General features: G+C 33.4%; 1 pseudogene; it reads left to right on the forward strand.

Annotated features, from left to right (window-relative positions):
• The first annotated feature begins 4579 nt into the window (after positions 1-4579).
• On the forward strand, positions 4580-5708 carry LOC100919649 (annotated as a pseudogene).
• The last annotated feature ends 9797 nt before the right edge of the window (positions 5709-15505 follow it).

Here is a 15505-nt window from a genome sequence, read left to right on the forward strand (position 1 = left end):
TAGAGTCCTTTTTATTTATTTATTTTTTACTCATTAAAAAAAAAAAAGTTAAGGTCTGCTTTTAGGGTGAGGAAGGTTTTCTAAGCTACCTCTACAAGCAGCAGCTTCCTCTGTAAGTGGCCACGGCTGCACTGGGACAATGCTGATTCACTCCCTGTGCTGGGTGGGTGTGGTCCCATGAGAGTCTGTCATTTCAGGATTCACTATTGATTTTTTGTGTTTGTGTTGGATGGTTTTTAACTTCTCTGCTGATTTGCTGGCTTCCAATCAGGGCAGAATAGTCAACATTGCTGTAGATTCTTCACCCAGTGAAAGAACTCTATTTTTGTCTGCCTGCATTATTTCAAAGTCCAATTCTTCTTGTGCAGCAAAATAACTGTATGGATATATATATATATATATATATATATATATATATATATGTGTGTGTGTGTGTGTGTGTGTGTATGTGTATATATATATATATATATATATATATATACACATATATTGTATTTAACATATACTTTAACATATTTAACATGTATTGGTCTACCTGCCATCTGGGGGAGGGGTGGGAGGAAGGAGGGAAAAAATTGGAACAAAAAGATTTTGCAATTGTCAGTGCTGAAAAATTACCCATGCATATATCTTGTAAATAAAAAGCTATAATAAAAAAAAGAAAAAAAAAGAAAAAATATTGTGACATTTCTATCTAAAATGTAGATTTAGGGATATGAAACTGTCCCTAGAGAAGTAGATTAATTCCTTCAATATAACATTTCAGGCAGCTGCTATGAAAAAAAAAATTATTACTTCACAAGCTCCAGTGAAGTTTTTTTTCTGTTATATTTTCTGACATAAATAACAAAGAGTAGGAGGTATACTATTTCTCTTTAGAAATACAATTATTTATACAGAAAATATCATTTCTTAAGTGATTTCTACTTTCACCTAAAAAGTAATGGAATGATCTATTTTGAGCTAGGAGTAAAAGTAAAACAAACTCAGAAGTAAAAATTAGATGAGCTAGGAGTAAAAGTAAAATAAACACATTAGTACAAATTATATCATATTATAAGCTTTACAATTCACAAACTTTTTTGTTATTTATTCTTTGTTCTCGAAGAGGACCAGGACATCATAAAAGCAATGCTTTACCTGTTGTATTAGATTTTTTCACCTAAATTCAACTCTTGGTGTGATTTATTAGTTCAACTAATTTTCTTACTTTCAATTTGATTTTTTAGGAAGTTTTAAAATAGGTTATTTTTCTAGATTTTTTTTAAATTTCCATGCCCAATTTATAGATCTGTTCTTTCTCAAGTATTGCTTTGCATGCATTCCATAAATTTTGATATATTGCTTTATTTTCTCTGTAAAGAAATTGTTGAATATTTCTATAATTTGTTCTTTGACTATTTTGTTTCTTATTAATTTTAAGCTATGTTTTTACAAATGCTTATTGTATGTAATATTTATTCCATCATGATATGAAAAAAGAATGCACTTACTACTTCTGCCTTTATGAATTTTGTGGTGAGGTTTTTGAATTTTAATACCTCATCAATTTTGTTGTGGGTGCCAGATACTCCTAAGAAAAAGGTATATTTCTTTTTATTCCCATTTACATTTTCTCTACAGGTCTCTCATATCCAAAAATTTTAAAAATGCTATTCACTTCCTTAAGGAAAGGAAGAAAAGGAGAAAAAAAATGGAACCCAAAATCTTGCATAAGTGAATGTTGAAAACCATTTTTATATGAATTGGAAAAAAGAAGTGCTATTAAATTAAAAATAAAGAATTTAGATGCTAGACCATTTGGGGTGTGTATGTGTGTGTGTGTATGTGTGTGTATTTATATATTACTGATATCACTTCATTGTTTATTGTACCTTTTTAGAAAAATATGATTTTCTTATTCTTTTAATTAGATTGAGCTTTGTTTTTACTTTGTCTTAAGATCATGAAGCATAATAAGTCCTTCTTCACTCTCTTACCTTTATTCTATGTCTCTATTTCAAGTGTATTTCTTTTAAACACATTTTATAGGATTCTGGGTTTTTTAAATCCAATCTGCTATTTATTTCTATTTTATGAGTAAATTCATCCCATTTATATTTATGATTACTAATGATGTATTTTATTTCCTAAAGTTTTACTTCTGACTACACCTCCCTTAATTTACCTCCCTTCTATCAGCAACCCCACCTCAATCCTTTTATGTCCCTGTAAGTGTACAAACACTTAGTTGGGTATAAGAATTTATTTTACCCTTTATAGTAAAATAAATTCTTATACCCAATTAAGTGTTTGTCATTTCTTCTTTGAGGCAATTCCAATGAGAGTAAAGTTAAAGTTTCAGCTACCATCTGCCACCTCTTTTTTTGTGTGTGTCTTTCATGTGAGATAATTTATACCATTTCCCCCCTCCTTTCCCATTTCTCCCAATGCATCTCTCTTTCTCATCCCTTAAGTTTTTTGGGGTTTTTATATATCATACCATCACAATCAACATTCTGAAACATCAAGAATCAGTTAAACAAAATCAAAGAATGAAAAAATAAAGCAAAATGTAAAATACCTCTTTGGAAAATAACTGATTTGGAAAACAGAAACAGGAAGGATAATTCAATAATTATTGGACTACCTGAAAGTCATGACTCCCCCGAAAAAGAACTTGGATGGCATCTTCTAAGAAATTATCAAGGAAGACTGCCTGATATGCTAGAACCATAAGGTTAAATAATCATTGAAAGAACCCAACAATCATCTCTTGAAAAATATTCCTTAGTGAAAAGTCCAAGGAGTATAGCTAAATTTCAGAAATATCAGGTCAAGGAGAAAACATTGCAAGCAACCAAAAGGAAACAATTCCAATATCAAGGAACTACAATCAAGAATGCACAGGACACACACAGAGTAATGGTAAAAGATTGGAGGAAAATGTATTATGCCTTAGAAGAAGAAAAAAACAGGCAGGGGTGACACTTTTGATCTCAGATAAAGCAAAAGCAAAAATAGATCTAATTAAAAGAGATAAAGAAGGAAACTACATCTTGCTAAAAGGTACCATAAACAATGAAGTAATATTGATGATAAACACATATATATATATATACTAAGTGGTATAGTGAAGTTTAGTTACAGAAAGAAATGGACAAAAACATTACTCAGCTTCTCCATCTAAGAGAAAGAAATATAACCACAAAACAAATAAGAAAGACATTAAAGATGTGAATAGAATTTTATAAAATTTACATATGGGGGACCTCTGGAGAAAACTGAATGGGGATAGAAAGGAATATACCTTATTCTCAGTTGTAAAAAGAAGTCACATAAAAATTAATCATGCAGTAGGGCATAAAATCTCATAATTAAAAGCAGAAATATTTCTGCAGAAAGGCAGAAATATTAAATATATCCTTTTTAGATTGTGGCAAATTAAAAAGAATTATGTGTATTAGAAAGTCATGGAAATATATAATAAAATTAATTGGAAAATAAAAAATCTAAAGAATGAGTAGGTCAAATAGCAAATCATAGAACCAATAATTTCATCAAAGGGAATGACAAGAATGAGAAAATTAAATACCTTCTTGTTATTTTATAAGCACAAAAGCATTTTCATTTTTATTTACTTATATTTGCTACAGATGGTTTGTTTTTGTTGTTAAGTCTATTGAGCTTAAATATGGAATCTTTATATGCTCAGCTTGAATTGTATTTCTTAAGTGGATGCATCTCATGTCTTTGATTCTGTCTTTCATTCCTAGTTCACTGACTCAAGTAGGTTCATCTCTCTTTGGGAACATTTCCTTCATTTAACAATCTGAATTCTTAAATGGGTCGGGTCTTTTTTTTCCTTTTAAATATATTTAAATTATCAAGCAAAAATATTACTACCAAGTTTGTGTCCCAAAGAAATCAAAAAGTAAAAGGACCTACATATATCAAAATATTTATAATATTTATTTTTGTGATGGCAAAAATCAGAAATTAAGGAGATGCCTATCAATTTGGCAAAGGCTGAATAAGTTGTAGTATATGTTTGTGATGGAATACTATTGTATTCCATCACACTATATATCACTATATGTATTACCCTTTATTAGAAATGTCAAGCAAGATTATTTTTAAAAAACCTAGAAATACATATTAATGTATATAAAATGAATTGATAATGGTCAAATATGAATGATTTCACTCTCCTTACCAATAGAATCATCCAGGATAATTCCAAAGTAGTTATAATAAAAACTGCTATTCCCCTCTCAGGGGAGATTGATGATGTCTGAATACAGATTGAAACATGATACATATTAGCAACATGGATAATATGGAATATTACATTTTTTGGATATCATCTTTCTTGCCTTCTTAGTGAGGAGGGAAGAGGAGAGAGGGAGGAAATTCAGAACTCTTTTTTTAAAGAATACAAAAAAAATGATTAAAAATAGTTGTCAAGAATAATACATATTGGACTTGGTGATTGAGCTTAGGCTAAGGTGGCCTGAGATCTTAGTTCAGCAGTCGCAGCAAGAGCAGCAGCATCAGCCTCCTTGCTCTGACCCCTAGAATATCCTTGCCTCCTGTCATCATGCCATTTTCCAATTGCTATAACATGCTGAAGTCCCACTACCCTGATGAGGAGGAATACTCTGTTCTCTTCTTGACAACAACCACATAGCTAAAATGCTGACACCAGAATACTATGAAATGCTCTGGGATAAGCCTCCAACCAGTGGCTTTATTCTAGATGATGTCATTCAGACTGGTGTGGACAATTCGGGACACCCATTCATCATGATTATGGGCTGTGTGGCTGGAGATGAAGAAAGCTATGTTGCATTCAAGGACCTATATGATTCTATCATTGAGGGTCACCATGAAGGTTACAAGCCTTCAGATAAGCATAAGGCTGATATTAATTCTGATAATCTACAGGATGGTGATGAACCAGATCTTTACTATGTGCTGGATTTTTCTGGACTGGTATCTAGGGTCTGGGGATTCTGCTTGCACCCACATTGTAACTATGGTGAACACCATGCCATAGAGAAGCTCTTTGTGGAAGCTCTGGTCAGTCTGAAAGGTGACCAGAATAAGAAGTACTATGCTTTGAAGAACATGACTGAGCAGGAACAGTAGCAGCTGATTGATTCAATAAGTCTGTCTCCCCAATTCTCAGTATCTGGCATGGCCTGAGACTGGCCTGATGGCAAGGGCATTTGGCACAATCATAATAAGACTTTTCTGATATGGATCAATGAGGAATATCACCCAAAATTATTTCCAGCAGAAGGGAGGATAACATGAAGAAGGTGTTCACAAAATTCTGCAAGAGGCTCATCCAGATTGAAACACTTTTTGGGACCAAGAACTATGAATTCATGTGGAATCCCCACTGGGCTACATCCTGACCTGCCTCTCTAATCTGGGCATAAGTCTATGTATAGGTGACCACATCAAACTTCTCCACCTGGACAAACATGAGAAGTTTGGCCAGTTGCTGAAGAAGCTAAGGCTGCAGAACAGGGAGGACAAGGGGTATGGGCATAGCAGCTGTGGGTCCTGTTTTTGACATCTCCAATGGTGACCTACTGAACTTCTCAAAAGTAGAGCTGGTGCAGATTGTGGTAGATGATGTAAAGTTGCTCATTGAAATAGAGATGCATTTGAAGCAGGACCAATCCATTAAAGACCTTATTATGCCAGTCCAGAAATGAGCAGTTGGCCTTCTGAATTCTATGCTTCCTAATTTAATAGATGAATGAATAACCACCATCTTTTTTGTATGTGGTGCCTCGGGGGCTCTGGATGCAGCCCACCTATTCATGCTATAGAGGTCTTCCTTTCATCCTTTGGTGTTAGAGTTTTATTTTTTGATGACTGAGATGTCGCTGAATGCTGAAATAATAAACTATTGTTTTGGCCTGGAGGAAAAAAAGAATAATACATACCAACTAAGACTATATTGAATTTTTGAGAAGCAGAAAGCATATATTCTTTGAAGAATCTTTGATGAATACTCTTCATTTCACAATATCTTTCCTAAACCTTACCTCCTCTTTCTATGTAATTACCACCCTAGTTTTGGTCCTCATTACCCTTTATTAGACCATTGAAATAGCCTTTTAATTAATTTTCTCCCACTTCCAAAATATCTCTCCACTCCAATCCATCTTCCACTGAACTGTCAAAGTGATTTTTCTAAACTTTATATCTGACCATATCATACACTTCTTCAATGAGTTCCTTATCACCTTCAGGATCAAATTTAATTTTTACATAATTTGGTTCCTTCCTGCCTTTCCAATTTACTTATACTTTATTCCTATCCAATTCTTGCAATTCCACTACATTGACAAAGTTGTCTTCTATCAACATAGTTTTGCATGAATTATCTTTTCCCAGCAGTTAATTCACCATTTCAGATTAACTTTGATCTATTCCTCTTCCTACTACACATGAGTTATATGCATATATACATATGTGCATATTGTACATATATCATATACTTATATGTTATGTGCACATCAGTATGTATAGACAGTTATATAAATATCTCCTTGATTAGAACATGAGCTCCTTGAAATAAAGACTTTTTTCCCCCAACTTTTATTTTTGTTTGTTTGTTTCCTCAGTGCTTACCCCAGGGCCTGGCACATAGTGTTTAAACTATGCTATAAATTGTGTTATTTACTGTATGACATGAAGGTGTTTATTTTGTTTTATTCTACTTAAAAGGGAAGAGGTACTTTTGGGAGCAATGGGATAAGTCATTAGGAGCACACAGTGATATTATTAAAAACAAAGCTATCAATAAAATGTTATTCAGAAAAAAGAATTCTTGATACTCATTACTCTTTACTTAGTCTAATGTTTTCTACCTAGAGTCCTCCCACTAATCCCTTTATGGTTACATTCTTCTATCACATCTGTTAATAGCAGGTGCTTTCTTAATCTTAGTGTAACTCAAACTAGATTTTTTTTTACATGACCAAGCCGTTATTTTGCTGTACAAATAGAATCAGACTCTGAAATATTGTACAATTAGCTTGTGAAGGAAATCAAAAATGCAGGTAGGCAAAAATATAGGGATTGGGAATTCAATGTCATGGTTTTTAGTCATCTCCCAGAGTTCTTTCGCTGGGCGTAACTGGTTCAGTTCATTACTGCTCCATTGGAAATGATTTGGTTGATCTCATTGCTGAGGATGGCCAGGTCCATCAGAACTGGTCATCATCTAGTATTGTTGTTGAAGTATATAATGTCAATCTAGATTTTTAAGGTATAATCCAATCTTCTAGATCCTCTAACTGGATAGCATTGCTATAATGATGTCAAACTTTAGAAATGAAGAATAAATTGTTACAAAGTTTAGAGTTCGATGAAATCTTTTTGAACTTGGTCTTGCAGCCTACTGGGAAAATGAAATGGGTAGAATGATTCACTTAGAGGAGTTAGAGTAACAAACAAGATCCAGTAATGCATTACTTCAGATTGCCTGCTACTCTCTTATTTCCTTTCCTCTTTTTTTTTTTTTTTTTTTTTTTTTTTAAAGATACTGGTGCCTATTGCCCCACAGAATGATTAGTGTTATAGGGTACTAGAGAGACTGCTGAGAGTACTGCCCCATGATATAATGCATACTAGTCTGTAACTTCAATTTCTGTTTTCCATTTCTCATAATAAAGCAATCTTCTTTTAATTCCTGACATCTTAAACATTTTGTCACTTCTTCCTTTTGTTAAGGATCATGCCTATGCCTGAAACCCAGAAAGTCTGTAAAAGGTTAAAGGGGACTGTACCATTAAAGGGAGGGTGGTTCTCCCAAAGACCCCACAGCTGTGAATCATAACACACTTGAATGAATTGCAAATCAGTTTTTACTGAGTAGATGTTGCTTATGAATTGGTAATGAAATAAATCAGAGGAAAGAGGGCCGAGGGGAGAGATCAGAAAATTCAACTGTCTCTCAATCTCCTTGTATTGTTATCATCCTCCTACATGAAGAGAACTTCATTCTCCTGGTCCGAATTAGATCCTCAGCAGGCACTAGCAGGATGCACCTGTAACAAATGGCGCCCAATATGGGACTCAAGAAACACAAAAAACAAAGCAGCAGCAACACTTGAGAACTGTTCATGAGTAGGATTCTCCCAGGAGATTTCCTTCAATAACCTGAGGGAAAGGAAAGAGAGAAGAGACCCAGTAAGACTTTTTTCAGTTGGGGTAATTAAAATGGACCAACACAAATGTCCGAGCCAAGAGACTGATGAGAGACTTGTGAAAAATGCTTACTCTGACTACAATCCTACTTCTCTGTTCATCAGAAAGTTTTTCTCCATGACATCTCACAAGATTCAACACCTGCTATAGAGTCTCACCCTGCAACCATCCAGAGGAATAGGACAGAAAAGACTTTGATAGTGCTGTTCGCATTCCTCAGCAGGTGGACTCAGATAACAGCCACTTCACAATAATGGACAAATTTACTGGCTATGCTGTTGGGGGAAAATAATTGTATTCCCATAAAACAAAAACAAAAACAAAAAACAAAAAAATGGGGGATCATTAAAGACTATGCCTAAATGTGAAGGGGTGGGTCAGCTCTCTGGAAAGTCCCCACAGCTGTGAATTATAATACAGTTGAAGTAATTGCAAAGCAGCTTTTACTGATGCAGATGTTGCTTGTAAATTGGGAATGAAATAAATTAAAGGCAGAGAAAAGGAGAGAGGTCAGAGAATGCAACTGCTTCTCAGTCTCCTTTATTGTTATCATCCTCTCATGTGAAGGGATCTATTCTGCTGGTCAGAATTAGATCCCCAGCAGCCACTAGTAGGTGGCTTCCATAACACCTAGCAGCCACTAGCATGTTGTGTGTGTAACATCCTTTCATGACAAATGAGTTAAGTTGAGGGGAAATTGATTCTGCATCTGCAAATGATATAATGAGTTAACAGCTTTTTCATCTTCAAATGAACTTTTTCCTTCTCATTTCCTACCCCCTCCCATTTCTTAATCTCCTTTGACTGCCATAACTTTATTCCTTCTTATAAAATAGAAATTTGGTTGTCACTAATCATTGTTTGTGTGGTGGGAGCTAGATTTGGGGGTAAAGGTTTTGATGTTTTGTGGAGATGAAAAAACTCTTAGTACTATTTTAGTTTAGCTGAAAAAGAAGTGGATAAGGATGCTGTTTGAAAGTCTCACAAGCAAGAAAGGCATGCCAATATCAGAACCCCAGACCTAACACAAAGAAATCCTTAAGGCAAAAAATTCTGGGAAGCATTAATTTCCCAAAAAGTGATAGGACTCCAGGGAATGATTCTATTATTGATAACTTCTGGATTCTCTTCCATCTCATATGGCATTCTTTCCTCCATCAGATTATTACCATTACCTACAGACAAGTAGTATTCCATGCTACTTCTAACATGTGAAATCTTTCCACACTACAAAATCGGGGCAAAGGTGAAATCTTGTTAGGCTGATCTTGTTGAGTCAACAATTTTGTTCAAGAAATCAAGTTATATTTAATGAGGGGAAGAATAAAAAAAGTGAAAATTTCTAGCCCAATACAAATATGTTAATTTGTAAAGATGTGTTCAAATTCAAATTGTAAAGATGTGTTCAAATTCAAAATGAAAACCTTAAAGATGCGATTCATATATATTTCTTTAGATAGGATGCAACTCAATGGCTTTTCTTAGATTTAGTTGTGCACATCAGACCAAGAAGACTTAGTTCAAAACCATAAAGAAGAAGAAAAGGCAACCCATGAATCTCTTTACCCACTTTAAGTACGATTGCTGCCATCTGCTTATACACTCACCAGAAAGAGTACTATGCGGTACAATGAAGAAGAGGAGAGAGAACCAAGGTTCCTTGGTAGGCCTGGGTATATTTTAGCCATTCCAAAAATTCATTAATTCAATAAACATGTAAGAAATAAAAGGTGCTTACCACGTGCCATGTATTGTGCTAACTACAAGGTACAAAAAAAAGAGTTCCTGCCCCCCCAAATTCACATTCTATTATACAGAAGATATATAAATACATTTAACATATATGTATCTAAGAAAGTTGTCAAAGATGATTGTGAGGGCATACTATTGTGCTATAAAAAATTATGAGCAAGAATGTTTCAGGAAAACCTAGAAAGATATAGTCTGATACAGAATGAGATAAGCAAAACTAGGAAAACACTGTAAAAAGTAACAACAATTTCATCTGATAATCTATGGGCTATTCTGATTAATGCAATGACTTGAGAAAACGCTGAAGAACTTATGATGAAAAATTCTATTTATATCCAGAAAGAAAATAGATGAAGCCTGAGTGCCACCTGAAACATAATTTTTTTTTCATTTTACTTTTTTCTTCTTGCAACCTGGCTAATGTGGAAATATTTTTCATGATTTCACATGTATAACTGATATAACATTACTTGCCTTTTCAATGGATAAGGGAGGGGAAAGAGGAGGGAAAAAAATCGAAACTCAAAAAATTTAAAAAGAATACCAATAATAAACAATACATTCGTTTAAAATTTATTTAAATACATTTAAATACATAAATACATACTGGGGGTGGGGATGGAGTTGGGCATGTACACTAACTAGGGCAATGGCCCTTTATCACTAAACTATCAAGGCCAGTCACCTATATCTCACCAAGGTCCATACATATATCTTTCCTCTTTGAATTTTCATGACGCTCCACTCTCTTCTGTTTCTTCTACCTTTTGCAATTTCCTTTGCTATCTTGTATCCCCCTTATATAGTTGTTTCCCCAAGGCTTTAGCCTGAATCTTTTGTGATTCTAGTCTAGTCTTTTCTCTTCTCTGGCTATAATCTTTAGTAACCTTTTAAACTTTTGTAGATTTAACAATCATCACTAAACTATTGTCTGTTTGTGATCAATATATCCAATCCTAGTCTTTCTCCTGATCTCTGGGACACATGTGCCCATTAGACATAATAAATTAAATATCCCATCTTTGGCATGTCTAAAATTGAACTCATTTTCTTTCTGCCCAAATTCTCTCCTGTTCTAAAAATGCATATTTCTTATGGATATCCATTTCAGGGTCTCATGTTTATAATTGCAGCATTTTCCTGAATTGCTCACTCTCCCTCTTCTTATATCCAATCAACTGCCAGATTATGCCATTTCTATCTTCATAATCTCTCTTGGATCTACCCCATTCTCTTCATTTATAGGTTACCTCCTTGTTTCAGGCCCTCATCATTTCTCACCTAGATTATTTTAACATTCCCTAACTGTGTCTCTGACTTTCTTTACTTTGCAACATCCTATAAACAGGTGCCAAAGGAATTTTCCTTAGGTGTTTATCTGATTATTAGCAAACATAATTTGTTGTGAAGATCAAATGATATAATTGTGAAACACTTAGCATGGTTCCAGGCAATAAATGCTCATTTCTCTCTTTCTTTACTCCTTTTATTCCTCCCTTTTTTCTTTTTTCCCTCCCTCACTCCCTTCCTTATCCTTCCTTCCTTGCAACTTGCCTTCTCAACCAATACAATAACTTCTGATTGCTTGTGTGATAAAATGTTAATTCCTAGGTATTGTTTTTAAAGCCCAAACCAATATTCTTTTTTGCTTCTCCCACATAATTTATCTCTTGTGTTCAGTCCTTTCCGTTGGCCATTCCTCATACTTGGTATGCAGTCCTTTTTAATCTCTGACTTAGACTCTTTCTTTTTATTTTCTTTTATTTTTTATTATAGCTTTTTATTGACAAAACATATGCATGATAATTTTTCAACATTAAGCCTTGCAAAAACTTCTGTTCCAACTTTTCCCCTCCTTCCCTCCATCTACTTTGCTAGATGGCAGGTAGTACCATACATGTTAAATATGTTAAAGTATATGTTAAATACAATATATGTATACAAATTTATACAATTGTTTTGCTACACAAGAAAAATCAGATTTAGAAAGAAGGGAAGAATAATCTGTGTAGAAAAACAAAAATGCAAGCAAACAACGGAAAGTGTAAATGCTATGTTGTGGTCCACACAAATTTCTCAGTGTTCTTTTGCTGGGTGTAGCTGGTTCTGTTCGTTACTGACCAATTAGAATTGATTTGGGTTATCTCATTGTTGAAAAGATCCACATCCGTCAGAATTAATCATCATATAGTATTGTTGTTGAGGTGTATAATGATCTCCTGGTTCTGTTCATTTTACTTAACATCAATTCATGTAAGTCTCTTTAGGCCTCTCTGAAATCATCCTGCTGGTTATTTCTTACAAAAATAATATTCCATAACATTCATATACCACAATTTATCCAGCCATTCTCCAATTGATGGGTATCCATTCAATTTCCAGGTTCTAGCCACTACACAAAGGGCTGCCACAAATATTTTTGCACATGTGGGTCGTGTTCCCTACTTTAATATCTCTTTGGGTTATAAGCCCAGTAGTAACACTACTGGAACAAAGGGAATGCACAGTTTGACAACTTTTTGAGCATAATTCCAAGTTGCTCTCCAGAATGGATGGATCCATTCACAACTCTACCAACAATGCATTAGTATCCCAGTTTCCCTACATCTCCTCCAACATTCCTCACTATCTTTTCCTGTCATCTTAACTAATCTGAGAAGTATACACTGGCATCTCAGAGTTGTTTTAATTTGCATTTCTCTGATCAATAATGATTTGAAACACTTTTTTTCATATGGGTAGAAATAGTTTCAATTTCAGCATCTGAAAATTGTCTGTTCATATTGTTTGACCATTTATCAATTGGAGATGGCTTCATTTCTTATAAATTTGAGTCAATTGTCTATATATTTTGGAAATGAAGCCTTTATCAGAACCTTTAAATGTAAAGATCTTTTCCCAGTTTATTGCTTCCCTTCTAATCTTGTCTGCCTTAATTTTGTTTTTACAAAAGCTTTTTAATTTGATATAATCAAAATTTTCTATTTTGTGATCAATAATGATCTCTAGCTCTTCTTTGGTCACAAATTCCTTCCTCCTCCACAAGTCTGAGAGGTAAACTATGCTATGTTCTTTTAATTTATTTATACTCTCATTCTTTATGACTAGATCATGAACCCATTTTGATCTTATTTTAGTGTATGGTGTTAAGTGTGAGTCAGTACCTAGTTTCTGCCATACTAATTTCCAATTTTCCCAGCAGTTTTTTCAAATAGTGCGTTCTTATCCCAAAAGTTGGGTTCTTTGGGTTTGTCAAACACTAGATTGCTATAGTTATTGACTATTTTGTCCTGTGAACCTGACCTATTCCACTGATCAACTAATCTTTTTCTTAGCCAATACAAAATGGTTTTGGTGACCGCTTCTTTATAATACAGTTTTAGATCAGATACAGCTAGGCAACCTTCATTGGATTTTGTTTTTCATTAGTTCCCTTGAAATTCTTGACCTTTTGTTCTTTCAGATGATTTTTGTTATTTTTTTCAAGGTCATTAAAATGACCTTGGGAAAGTTTCTTGGGAATCTGATTAGTATAGCACTAAATAAATAGATTAGTTTAGAGAGTATTGACATCTTTATTATATTTGCTTGACCTATCTAAGAACACTTAATGTTTTTCCAATTGTTTAGATCTAACTTTATTTGTGTGGAAAGTGTTTTCTTCATATAGTTCCTGATTTTATCTTGACAGATAGATTCCCAAATATTTTATTCTATTGACAGTTATTTTAAATGGAATTTCTTTTTGTATTTCTTGCTGTTGGATTTTGTTAGTAATGTATAGAAATGCTGATGATTTATATGGGTTTATTTTGTATCCTGCAACTTTGCTAAACTTGTGGATAATTTCTAATAGCTTTTTAGTAGAATCTCTGGGGTTTTCTAAGTATACCATCATATCATCTGCAAAGAGTGATAATTTGGTTCCCTCATTACCTAATTCCTTTAATCTCCTTTTCATCTCTTATTGCCAAAGCTAGCATTTCTAACACAATATTGAATAGTAATGGTGATAGTAGGCAACTATGTTTCATCCCTGATTTTTTTTGGAATGGTTCCAGTTTATCACCATTACATATGATGCTTATTGATGGTTTTAAATAGGTGCTACTGACTAATTTAAGGATAAGTCCATTTATTCCTATACTCTCAAGTGTTTTAAATAGGAATGGGTGGTGGATTTTATCAAATGCTTTTTTTGCATCTACTGAGATGATCATATGGTTTTTGTTAATTTGGTTATTGATATAGTCAATTACGTTAATAGTTTTCCTAATATTAAACCAGCCCTGAATTCCTGGTATAAATCCTACTTGGTCATGGTGTATTATCCTGGGGATGATTTTCTGTAATTTTTTTGCTAATATTTTATTCAAGATTTTTGCATCAATGTTCATGAGAGAGATTGATCTATAATTTTCTTTTTCTGCTTTTGTCCTACCTGGTTTAGGTATCAGTACCATGTCTGTGTCATAAAAGGAATTTGGTAGGTCTCCTTCATTCCCTCTTTTTAAAAATAGTTTATATAGCATTGAAGTTAATTGTTCTTTAAATATTTGGCAGAATTCACATGTAAATCCAACTGGTCCTGGGGATTTTTTCTTAGGGAGTTCATTAATAGCTTGTTCTATTTCTTTTTCTAAAATGGAACTATTAAACCAATTTACCTCTTCCTCTTAATCTGGGCAACCTATAATTTTGAAGGTATCCATCCATTTTATTTAAGTTATCTAATTTATTGGCATAAAGTTGGGCAAAGTAACTCCTAATTATTGCTCTAATTTCCTCTTCATTAGTGGAAAGTTCTCCCTTTTCATTTTTAAGACTAACAATTTAATTTTCCTCTTTAATTTTTCTATCAAATTTACCAAGGGTTTATCTATTTTGTTAACTTTTTCATAGAAGCAACTCTTAGTTTTATTAAATCAATAGTTTTTGTTTTTTTTTTTTTACTTCAATTTTATTAATCTCTTCTTTTATTTTTAGAATTTCAAGTTTAGTTTTTGATTGGCAGTTTTTAATTTGCTCTTTTTCTAGCTTTTTTAGTTGCAAGCCTAATTCATTGATTTTCTCTTTCTCTATTTTATGCAAGTAGGCCTCTGGAGATATAACATTTCCCCTTATTACTGCTTTGGCTGTGTCCCACACATTGTGATATGTCACTCATTATTGTCATTCTCTTGGGTGAAAATTATTAATTGTGTCTATGATTTGCTGTTTCACCCATTCATTCTTTTGGATAAGATTATTTAGTTTCCAATTACCTTTTAGTGTATTTTCTCCTGGCATTTTATTGAACATAATTGTTATTGCATCATGATCTGAAAATGATGCATTTACTATTTCTGCTTTTCTGCATTTGAATTTGAGGTCTTTATGTCTTAATATATGGTCAATTTTTGTAAAGGTTCCATGAACTATTGAGAAGAAAGTGTACTCCTTGTTGTCTCCATTTAATTTTATCCAAAGATCTATCATACCTAACTTTTCTAGTGTTCTATTTACCTCTTTTAACTTCTTTCTTATTTATTTTGTGGTT

Source organism: Sarcophilus harrisii, chromosome 1, assembly GCF_902635505.1.
Source record: "Sarcophilus harrisii chromosome 1, mSarHar1.11, whole genome shotgun sequence".
Classification (NCBI taxonomy): Eukaryota; Metazoa; Chordata; class Mammalia; order Dasyuromorphia; family Dasyuridae; genus Sarcophilus; species Sarcophilus harrisii.